Source organism: Engystomops pustulosus, chromosome 3, assembly GCF_040894005.1.
Source record: "Engystomops pustulosus chromosome 3, aEngPut4.maternal, whole genome shotgun sequence".
NCBI lineage: Eukaryota > Metazoa > Chordata > Amphibia > Anura > Leptodactylidae > Engystomops > Engystomops pustulosus.
Window position 1 is genome coordinate 233,437,189 of NC_092413.1, and position 11,720 is coordinate 233,448,908.

Below are 11,720 nucleotides of genomic sequence, written 5' to 3' on the forward strand. Positions count from 1 at the left end.
AAAACAATTAAAGGGTTAAAAAAACTTAATAAAAGTTGTTTTACGTACGTTGAGGGGTGTAGTTTCTATAATGGAGTAATTTATGGGGTTTTACTTTTATTTAGGCCTCTCAAAGTGATTTGAAACCTGAGCGGGTCCCTCAATAGCAGGATTTTGCTTTTTTTATGAAAATGTGAAAAATTGCACCTGACGTTCAAAGCCCCAAAACATCCTACAAAAATGAGAGTATGCATAAAAAACCACTGAGGCATAAAGAAGACATTCGGTGAATGTTAGTTATTATGTTTTCTGGTGTTATGACTCATGTGTGGAAAAAGTAGAACATTTTGAATTTCGAAAATTGAGAATTTTTCCAAATTTTCACCAAATATCTGATTTTCTCATAAATAAATGCAAAACATACCACCAAAATTTTTTAACTAACATGAACTACAATGTGTCACGAGAAAACAATTTCAAAATCAGTTGGATATGTTAAAGCGTCCAAAGCTATAACCACTTATAGTGACACAGGGCAGATTTGAAAACAATGGGTCGTGTCAGGAAGGTGAAAAGTGGCTTCGGCGTTAAGGGGTTAATTCCTTTAAACAAAAATGGATTGGAGGTAAATAAACATCCGAGAATTTTGGCCCTGCTTCTTCTGAGCACAGCAATACCTGACCTGTGGATGTCAACGGCTGTTTCGTTGCACGGCGATGTCCTGAACGGAGTTAGCGCTATTGGGTTTTTGGGGGACAATTTGGTTACAAATATTTTGTGGTGTTTTGTACCTGAAGAGCCCATAAAGTATCAGTGTAAGAGAAACATTTATCTGTGGTTGTGGTGAGGATTTTACCCCAACATGCCGGCCAAAACATAATACCAAGCAAATGGTGCAGAATAAAAATAGCATTTCTTTCTCAAAAATACCATTTACTGCCAAATATATTGTGCCCAACCCATGCCTCTATAGACAAACACCCCAAAAATCATTCTGCGGGTTGTCCTGAGTACAGCACGACCACATATGTGCCAATAATTGACAGGCTGTGCACACAGCAGGGCTGACAAGGGAAGGAGCGAAATTTAGCTTTTGGAGCTCCGTTTTTTACCTGTTGGATTTGGAGTGCCCCGTCATGTTCACAGGGCCCCTGAGGTACCAGTACAATAGAAAGCTCAGAGAAGTGACACCATTTTGGAAACTGCACACCTCAAAGAATTTATTTGGGGATAAGGTGAGCATTTTCACCCCAAAGATGCTGGCCAATATGTAATACAATGGGGCAGATTTACTTACCCGGTCCATGCGTGATCCAGGGGCGCGTTCTGGGTCTTCCGGCAATTCACTAAGGTTGTTCCCCCGATGTCCACCAGGTGTCGCTGCTGCGCTGAAGTTCGTCGGAGTGCACTGAAGTTCACCAAGCCAGGCCAGGTGCAGGTAAGCGTGTGTCAAGTGACACTTTTTTTTTTCTGAATCCGTCGGGTTTTTGTACGGCCACGCCCCCGATTTCCGTCGCATGCATACTGGCGCCAAGGCGCCACAATCAGATCGTGAGCGCCAAAACCCCAGGGCAATTTAGGGAAAATCGCCACAAAACGGAAAAATTTGGGTAACCCGCCGTAAAAACGCGATTCGGGCCCTTAGTAAATGACCCATACACCCCATATGTAGCAATAATCTACAGGATGTGCACATGTTAGGGCTGAGTAAGGAATTCGCTAAATTTTAGCTTTTGGAGCATTATTTTCACTAGATGGATGTTGGGTTGACCCGGAGGTAACAGTATAATAGATACTGCCGATGAGTAATCCCATTTTAGGAATGGGCACCCCTCAAAGAATTTATCTAGGGCTGTTTGAGCATTTATACCCATGAGATGCTGGACCAAATATAATACAAAGTGAATGGCCCAGCATAAAAATTTGCATTGATTTCTCAAATGTTTCATTGTAGTGAGAAATGTATTCAGCCCAACTCATGGCACTCGGGACAAACACCCCAAAAATCATCCTGCGGGTTATAACGGGTATGGCAGTACCCATATGTGGCTATAATCTACAAGATGGAGACACGGCAGGGCTCGGAAGAGAATCACTGGCATTTGGAGCACAGACATTTTTGCATATTTTTTTTTGGCAACATGAAGCATCTGTAGATGCCCTTAGGGATCAGTACAGTAGATTCTAAAACAGTCCTTCATACATAAGCCTGGTTTCTCAGGGCACGTGTCATACTGGTGAATGGTTTTCCTCCTTACACCCCTTTTCTTGGCACACCTTCCACCTTTTTTGTGTCCTTCCCTTGCTGGCAGTTTGGGGAACTTCTCCTGGAAAGTGCTGCCCTGGTACAAACCGTGTGGCCTCGTTTCCAGAAGTACTAGCCCTCCCCTTCCTGGTCTCCAAAAATCAAATGTTTGACTACCACCTCTTGAAACTCCTCCAAAAAACTACTAATCCTCCACAAAACTACTCCACACGAACAATGGGAGGGGAATAGTGTTTTTGGGGAACAGTAATGGGGATAGACCATTAACACTCCTCTTTCCAACACCACCAAACACTGCCCCCCGATACGCATTTCCACTCATATTGATCCTTTTTCACCCCTAGGCGAAGGCTCAATACAATCAGAAACGCGTGTCGGGGCGCAGTCATCCCTGGACATTGGAGCTCATCACACATTTGGTAAGGTCTGGTAATTTCATCTTTGGTCTTTGAATACCTTAGCCAGCACCAGCATTCGCTGTGCAGACATTGTCATTGTAGTATATAGCCTGCAAGCCTCCTGTAGTTTAAAGCCAGCCAGACCCTGTAGTATAAAGCCAGACCCTGTAGTATTTAGCCAGCCATCCCCCTGTAGTATTTAGCCTGCCACCCCCCTGTAGTATTTAGCCTGCCAGCCCCCTGTAGTATATAGCATGCAAACCCCCAGAAGTATGTAGCCTGCCCGCCCCCTGTACTATAAAGCCAGCCAGCCCCTGTAGTATATAGCCTGCCAGCCCCCTGCAGTATATAGCCTGCCAGCACCCTGTAAAATAGCCTGCCAGCCTCTGTAGAATATAGCCTGCTAGCCTCCTGTAGTATATAGCCTGCCAGCCCCCTGTAGTATAAAGCCAGCCAGCCCCTGTAGTATATAGTCTGCCAGCCCCCTGTAGTATATAGCCACCAGTCCCTGTAGTATATAGTTTGCCAGCCCCCTGTAGTATATAGCCAGCCAGCCCCTGTAGTATAAATCCAGCCCCTGTAGTATTTAGCCAGCCATCCCCCTGTAGTATTTAGCCTGCCACCCCTCTGTAGTATTTAGCCTTACAGCCCCCTGTAGTATATAGCATGCAAACCCCCAGTAGTATATAGCCTGCCCGCCCCCTGTACTATAAAGCCAGCCAGCCCCTGTAGTATATAGCCTGCCAGCCCCCTGTAGTATATAGCCTGCCAGCACCCTGTAAATTAGCCTGCCAGCCTCTGTAGAATATAGCCTGCTAGCCTCCTGTAGTATATAGCCTGCCAGCCCCCTGTAGTATAAAGCCAGCCAGCCCCTGTAGTATATAGTCTGACAGCCCCCTGTAGTATATAGCCACCAGTCCCCTGCAGTATATAGTCTGACAGCCCCCTGTAGTATATAGCCACCAGTCCCCTGTAGTATATAGCCAGCCCCCTGTAGTATATAGCCACCAGTCCCCTGTAGCATATAGTCTGCCAGCCCCCTGAAGTATATAGCTACCAGTCCCCTGTAGTATATAGCCTGCAAGCCCCCTGTAGTATAAAGGCAGCCAGCCCCTGTAGTATAAAGCCAGCCCCTGTAGCATTTAGCCAGCCATCCCCCTGTAGTATTTAGCCTGCCAAACCCCTGTAGTATTTATCCTGCCAGCCCCCTTTAGTAAATAGCCTGCCAGCACCCTGTAAAATAGCCTGCCAGCCTCTGTAGAATATAGCCTGCTAGCCTCCTGTAGTATATAGCCTGCCAGCTCCCTGTAGTATATAGCCTGCCAGCACCCTGTAAAATAGCCTGCCAGCCTCTGTAGAATATAACCTGCTAGCCTCCTGTAGTATATAGCCTGCCAGCCCCCTGTAGTTTATAGCCACCAGTCCTCTGTAGTATATAGCCACCAGTCCCCTATAGTATATAGCCACCAGCCCCCTGTAGTATATAGCAACCAGTCCCTTATAGTATATAGCCACCAGTCCTCTTTAGTATATAGCCACCAGTCCCCTGTAGTATATAGCCACCAGTCCCCTGTAGTATATAGCCTGCCAGCCTCCTGTATTATATAGCCTTCCAGCCCCCTGTATTATATAGCCTTCCAGCCCCCTGTAGTATATAGCCTTCCAGCCCCCTGTAGTATATAGCCTGCCAGCCTCCTGTATTATATAGCCTTCCAGCCCCCTGTATTATATAGCCTGCCAGCCCCCTGTAGTATATAGCCTTCCAGCCCCCTGTAGTATATAGCCTGCCAGTCCCTGTAGTATATAGCCTGCCAGCCCCTGTAGTATATAGCCTGTCAACCCCCTGTAGTATATTCCCACCAATATAATATATATGCCCTCAATATAATGCCCCGGAAGTATACTCACAAGTCTGAGCAAGAAGAAAGAGTTAAATAAACACAACAATGAATGCACATCACCCAAAATTTATTTCCACTTTCTTTACACAAGTCAAAACATTCCGAAACAGTAGTTGTACATTTATTATTTAGCTACTAGAATGTAAGTGTGTATAGGGAGGACGATACAGACTTAACACCACTGTCTTAATAACTAAAGGATCAATATTCAAAGTGGCTTCCATAGGGTTTCTATACACCCTGCAGTACAACGCCAGAGCAGAATGGAGGATTTTACTCTGACTCCGATAGAACTAAATTACCTGTCACCAGAGGTTTAACAAACGTAGCCTTGGTGCAATGTTCTGGATTTTCAAGCATAAAACTTTAGTCCCGAGTGTTCTCAATGACGCTTTTGAAGCTCCTCGCTGATACATATATATATATTTTCCTATACACATACATATTGCTTGTTAATTTTTCCGAGAGGTCATTGGGTTTTATAAGACTAGTTCTTGCTTCAATTTTTTTTTCCCACCAGTTTTAGATGTTCTAAGAAAATTGAGGGGAGGTCAGCCCACCTGGACACATTGGGGCACATTTACTAAGGGCAATTTTCCGCCGGGTTTTCCGAATTTTACCGTTTTGCGCTGAATTGCCCCGGGTTATTGGCGCACACGGTCGGATTGACGAAAAACGGGGGCGTGGGCGTTGGAAAACCTGGCAGATTCGACAAAAATCACGCTTTTTTTTTTAAAAAAAAGTGTTGCTTGACATGCACTTACAAGCACCAGGAATAGAATGGGGAACTCCGTCGGACCTTGGAGCAGCAGCGACACCTAGTGGATATTGGGCGCACAACCTTAGGGAATCCCGGCAAGCTCCAAATCCTCGTCAGAGAACGCGCCGTTGGATCGCGACAGGACTGGGTAAGTAAATGAGCCCCTTTGGTTCTTCAAGAAAGCGAAAAACATGGATGGACCTGCAGGGCCCTAGTCTTAACCGGTTAAGGACCGGGCCATTTCCCGTTTTTTCATTTCCATTTTTCACTCCCCACCATTAAAAAACCTTTTTTATTTTTACACGTAAAAAGCTGTGTGATGGCTCATTTTTTGCGTAACAAATTGCACTTCATAGTGATTGCATTGAATATTCCATGCCATGTACTGGGAACCGGGAAAAAAATTCCAAATGCAGTGAAAATGGTGAAAAAAAGCATTTGTGTCGTATTCTTGTGGGCTTGGATATTGCAGCTTTCACTGAGCGCCCCAAATGACGCATCTAATTTATTCTTTGTGTCGTTACGATCACAGGGATACCAAATTTGTATAGGTTTTATAATGTTTTCATACATTTACAAAAATTAAAACCTCATGAACAAAAATTTTTTTTTTATTTTGCCGTCTTCTTGTGCTTATAACTTTTCCATACTTCGTTGTATGCAATTGAGGGTGGTGTCATCTTTTGTGACTTTTGATGATGTTTTCAATTGTATTATTTTTAGGACTGTACGTCCTTTTGATCACTTTTTATAGAATTTTTAATTTTTTTTTAAATGGCAAAAAAGTGCCAGTTTTGACTTTGGACGCGATTTTCCGTTACGGGGTTAAATGCAGTGAAAAACCATTATCATATTTTGATAGATCAGGCATTTTCGGACGCGGCGATACCTAATGTGTTTATGATTTTTACTGTTTATTTATATTTATATCAGTTCTAGGGAAAGGGGGGTGATTTGAATTTTTAGGTTTTTTTATTATATATTTTTTTTTTTTACTTTTTTTTAATTTTTTTTTTTACCATTTTTCAGACTCCCTAGGGTACATTAACCCTAGGTTGTCTGATCGATCCTACCATATACTGCCATACTACAGTATGGCAGTATATGGGGATTTTACTACTCATACATTACAATGTGCTGATAGCACATTGTAATGAATGGGTTAACCCGAAGTAGCTTCGGGTCTCACGACGGATCGCCGCTCCCCGATGACGTCACGGGGAGCGGCGATCCTCGGAAAGATGGCGGCGCCCATGCGCCGCTGTCTGTTTGAAGCCGCCGGCAGCTTTGCCGGCGACGATCAGCAAGAAAACACCTGCGATCGGCCCGCGAGCCCTCTCCATGCATCGGAACGCGACCGCCGCCGTGAATACACGGCGGGCGGTCGCGAACCGGTTAATACTTTAAAGGAGGAATATGATAGTCCAGCTCAAAAAAAGCATCTCCAATGTGATAAATATAAAACTTCTTTAATGTAGACTTTCTAAGTCAGCATAACAGGATTGTTATAACATTACACAAGTTCTACATGTTTTCTTCTTCTTTATTGGTTGTGCTCCATATCTTCTCGTATATTACTTCACCAAATTGCATTTACAGACACATATTCATAGTTTCTCCCCAGGGGATAATGAGGTAGAGAGAGACTTCAAAGACCCTGGAAGATGCTTGCGAGGTATGAACGTGCTCACCTCAGGAATGAAGGATTCATTAGTCTGTAGACCTTCAAGTGTGAGTGTGGGGAGATTTCCTGCCTGAACTACACTAAGGACTCAGCCTTTAGATAATGGGAAATCATATTTGTCCAATAACTTGAACATAATTCATGGTTATGATCCCCCATTTACAGGATAGAATTTGGCTATTTGGGAACAGGGTCAAACCAAGGAGCACCCCTGATTTTATGCATAGCCAACCAAAGTCTAAAATTGGGTGAAAGATAATGAGATACCCAGATGAATGGAGCCAATGGCACGGTCACGTTTTCCCACCAAGAGTTGTGGGGTTCCTACAAATCCTCTACAAAAATGTATCTTACTGGAGTGAGGGGAAGGCAACATGAACCTCCTCCTCTCAGTAACATCATAGTCAGGGGGTGGAAGCAAAAACCAACTGAATTTAAATTATTGAGTCCCTGTCAATCTTGGGAAATACATCTTTACGGGGTGGTTGCCCAAATTGTCTCTGCTGAGTTTCCCCAGCCAAACTATTGTAACTGTTCCATAGTAAGGTTATTTGTTTGTATATATTATGTCTGCATTGCACACACATGTATTTTATTTTAAAACTTAATAAGCCTCAGCTTGTTGTCTTAAAGAATTTGCTTTACTGAAGACATTTGCGTTACCAGGTTCTTATAGAATCGCATATTTAGTGATTGTGTGTTCTGTGTGATCTACTACGGCCTTCTTAGTGTAAGTAAATTGTGGGTGGTGGCAGCTTGTGTGTGTGCTGAGAGCACTTAGGAGTAGATTTAGTGTACATACGCCATCTTGGATAGATGGGTGGGATTTATGTTGTAAGTTGTGTTTCGGATATTATATTTATCAGATTTTAATAGAGAATAAACCATGTTATACGATTGTGCTATTTGCTATATAATATATAATGATACTTCAATTATTGATATTCCATGTCTATTAGTATGAAGTTTTATATGTCCTCTGTTTTTATAGTATGTAACTAGCCTTATGTATCTAGTACGATTGTTACAATGTTTGCTGCATTTATAATGATTTATAATTTCCTTACCTGCATGTACCTGGTGCTGTTAGTAGGTGGTGATTGGCTGGTGACAGACTTGTGACCTGATGGGCATTGGTGTGTGAGACGCCTTGGGGGATAGCCGTGGAAAAAAAGTTATATAAAAACGCAAAGGCTACGAGCATTTTTGTGTGTTTCCTTTTTTGTAAATATAAATAACAGGATATATACAAAGTCTACATTAAAGAAGTTTTTTTATTCATTGTGTGGGTAATGTTTTAGTTTTGTTTTTAGCTGGGCTTTCCTATTCCAGATCTCAAAGTTTAGGATGCTGCTTATATGTCTTTGAGCAACATTTTGTTATGGTATTATGCATTACAGAATGCATACAGAATGCAGCCCCCAGTGATGAGTATTCGGCCCCCAGTGATAAGTATTCGGCCCCCAATGATGAGTATTCGGCCCCCAGTGATGAGTATTTGGCCCCCAGTGATGAGTATGCGGCCCAGCTTTCAAGAGTATTTGGCCCCCCTTTCATGAGTATTTGGCCCCCCTTTCATGAGTATTTGGCCCCCCTTCCATGTAAGTATTCAGCCTCCCTAGTGCTTAATGTTGAGTAGAAGCTTTGGATCCCTCTTGGGAAAATGCTACTAGTTTCTCATCCTTGGATTTGAGGATCCTCTCCAGTTCCCTTTAGGTTGGATGGTGAAAGTTGGTGGAGGCTATTTTCAAGTCTCTCCAGAGATGCCCAATTAGGTTAAAGAATCTCAAGAAGGATCAGAAGAAAATGGACAACATACGAGTTAAATCTGCAAAGGGGCAGAATACTTATGACTTTGTGATATTTCAGTTTTTCTTGTTTAATAAATTAGCAAATATATCTACATTTCTGTGTTTTATCTGTGTGGGGTGCAGAGTGCACATTTTTTGATCTCGCCAATTGGCTGAAACTTTGTACCAAATAGTTGTTTATATATTTATCAGTGCAGTGTTTGAGGGAGCCATGACCAAAGGCAAAGTCCAAGCTTCACATCGTCACGGTTGTCCCCGCGTTCCATGTCGGGGATTGCGGGCACACCCGTGCTCCTCACTGTTGCGACATGTATCCCCCATCCTTGGACTTTCCTATCCTGGCTCCTGGCTGCGCTCCGGGTCCCGGCATGCAGGCCGCACTCCTCCTGCCATCCAGGCGACACGCTCCCGCTACTAGGGTATGCAAGCTTTCTTCTCAGAAATTAACGGGCCAGCATCCTTACCATTGGCGATTATCACTTCCAGGTGATAACCGGCGGCTCCCTTCACTCCCTGCCGGATCTTCAAGTCTTCCCACTGAAGTGAAAACCTCCTGTGTGTATCCCGAGGTCCAGTTCCTGTGTGTATCCAGAGGTCCCCTTCCTGTGTGTATCAGGTGGTCTGAATCCTGTGGTCCATATTTGGTGACGCTGAGGTGGCGCTGCTGAATTTGCGCCAAGGAGGCTTGTCCATGGGCAAATATGCCGTCAAGTTCTGCACCATAGCTTCTGAGCTCTCCTGGAATGATTCGGCCTTGTCAGCAGCCTTCAAGAAAGGACTATCTTTCCAGGTAAAAGACGCACTGGCTGCCCGTGTTCTCCCTGCTACTCTGAGTGGTCTTATCACTCTGGCCACTCGGATAGACGTGCGGTTCACGGAGCGTGTTGGAGAATTGCTCCACGAACAACCGCAAGTCTGGCCCCACGCCTGCCTCTCCTGGCTCCGGTGTTCCAAAAGCCGTTCCAGACCCTAGATGCACAGTCTGAATTGGAATCCATGCAAGTCAACAATGCCTGTCTCACCGTTGAGGAACGTTCCAGATATCTCCAGGAGAAACTCTGCCTTTACTGCGCCAGTTCCCAGCATCTCATCGGGATGTGTCCTATCCGCCCTTCTACATCTAGGGGACACCAACACCTTGGAATTCTAGGACAAACATCCCTAGTTGATAATACTGGATCTCCACGCTTTACAGTTCCCGTAATTCTCAGTGTCTGTAACAATGCTCCAATGCAAGTCCCAGAATTCCTAGACTCCGGTTCTTTGGGGAATTTTGTGGATGCCGCTCTGGTCTCCCGGCATCACATTCCTGTGGTTCCCATCAAGAACCCTTTATCCATATCCTCCATCGATGGACAGATTTTGCCTGTTCTAGTCCAGTACCGCACTAAGCTAGTCCCTCTCCAGGTTGGAGTTCGTCATAGAGAAAGACTCTCCTTCTATGTCCTGCCACGTTCCACCTCATCTCTCCTTCTTGTTCTTCCATGGCTGCAACACCATACTCCGGTCCTCGACTGGAAAACTGGTGAAATCCTGAGTTGGGGATCAGAATGCCCCCCAAGCTGCACTTCTTCACCACAAACCGTCCTGACCTCTTCGGACTTCGCTGGTAAGGTGTCAGTTCATTTACAGTTATCCTCCTGCAAGACATCTCTTGCACCTGCTCTCCTCCACAAATGCTCTGGTAGAGGACCACGGGAGTCCCCACGATCCATGGCACGGATCCTGGGCACACACGCGCTCCTCGCTGTGGCGACATCTATCCCCCATCCCCGGACTTACCTATCCTGGCTCCTAGCTGCGCTCCTTGTCCCAGATGCACGTCTCCTGCCATCCAGGCCGCGCGCTCCCGCTACTAGGGTGCGTGCGGTGACTTCTCAGAACTTAAAGGGCCTTAAAGCGTCCTTCGCTTTTGTGCTAGTCACTTCCGGGTTTCCTATATAACCCTGCGGCTCCCTTCACTCCCTGACAGATCTTAAAATCTTCCCACTGAAGTGAAAGCCCCCTGTGTGTATCCCAAGGTCCCGTTCCTGTGTGTATCCTGTGGTCTTTATCCTGTGGTCCCTGTTTGGTGGTCCGTATCCAGTGGTCCGTATCCCCTGGTCTGAATCCTGTGGTCAGTGTCCTGTAGGTCATTCCCGTGCTCCTATCCTCCAGCCATCCCGTGCTCCTGCTGTTCCTTCCAGAGTTCCTGCCCAGCGGTATCTTCGTTCATTACCAGCATTGCCAGCTTTCCTCTGCATTCCTGCTGTCATCCCAGGTTGTGGCTGTTTCCTGCATTTGTTACCTTGGCTGCCACCGTGGGTCTCATACCATCCCCCACTGTGGCCCAGGGGGACCACAGACTTTTCCCAAAGAGACTCACAGACGGTTCTTCCTTCACAAACTGTGACACACATCTAATACAAGGACAAAATGTCAAGCTTCTATCTCAAGTTCGCAGTTCCAAATTCTTTGAGTTTACATATTTTTGTAAATTGTTTTGATATATATTTTTCATTGATTTGTATATATTTGTGCTATAATTTGCAGATTTCTTCACCAATTGTTCTTGAAGTAGAGCTGTTTATGGGCCAAAACGTGAATCCTCTTTGAATAGTAAAGATATTTACCGTATCTACAGGTCTATTTTACGTGTATATATATATAATGTTTTAGATATGTATTTTAATCATTGCTGGTATATATCTATGCACTGCAGGGCCATTATCTAAAGGGATCATTATCTAAAGGGATCTTTATTACAGCCACATACTATATTTAAAGGTGTGGTATATTTATCGCAAGCATGTTTTTATGTTTGAAGAATATTTCCTGCTTATATATATGCATGTGTGCAGTATATACACTGCTAGTAATGATTCAGGTAAGCAACTTGGTTATTGCTCCTATATATTTGTATGTATTTGCTGTATTACAAC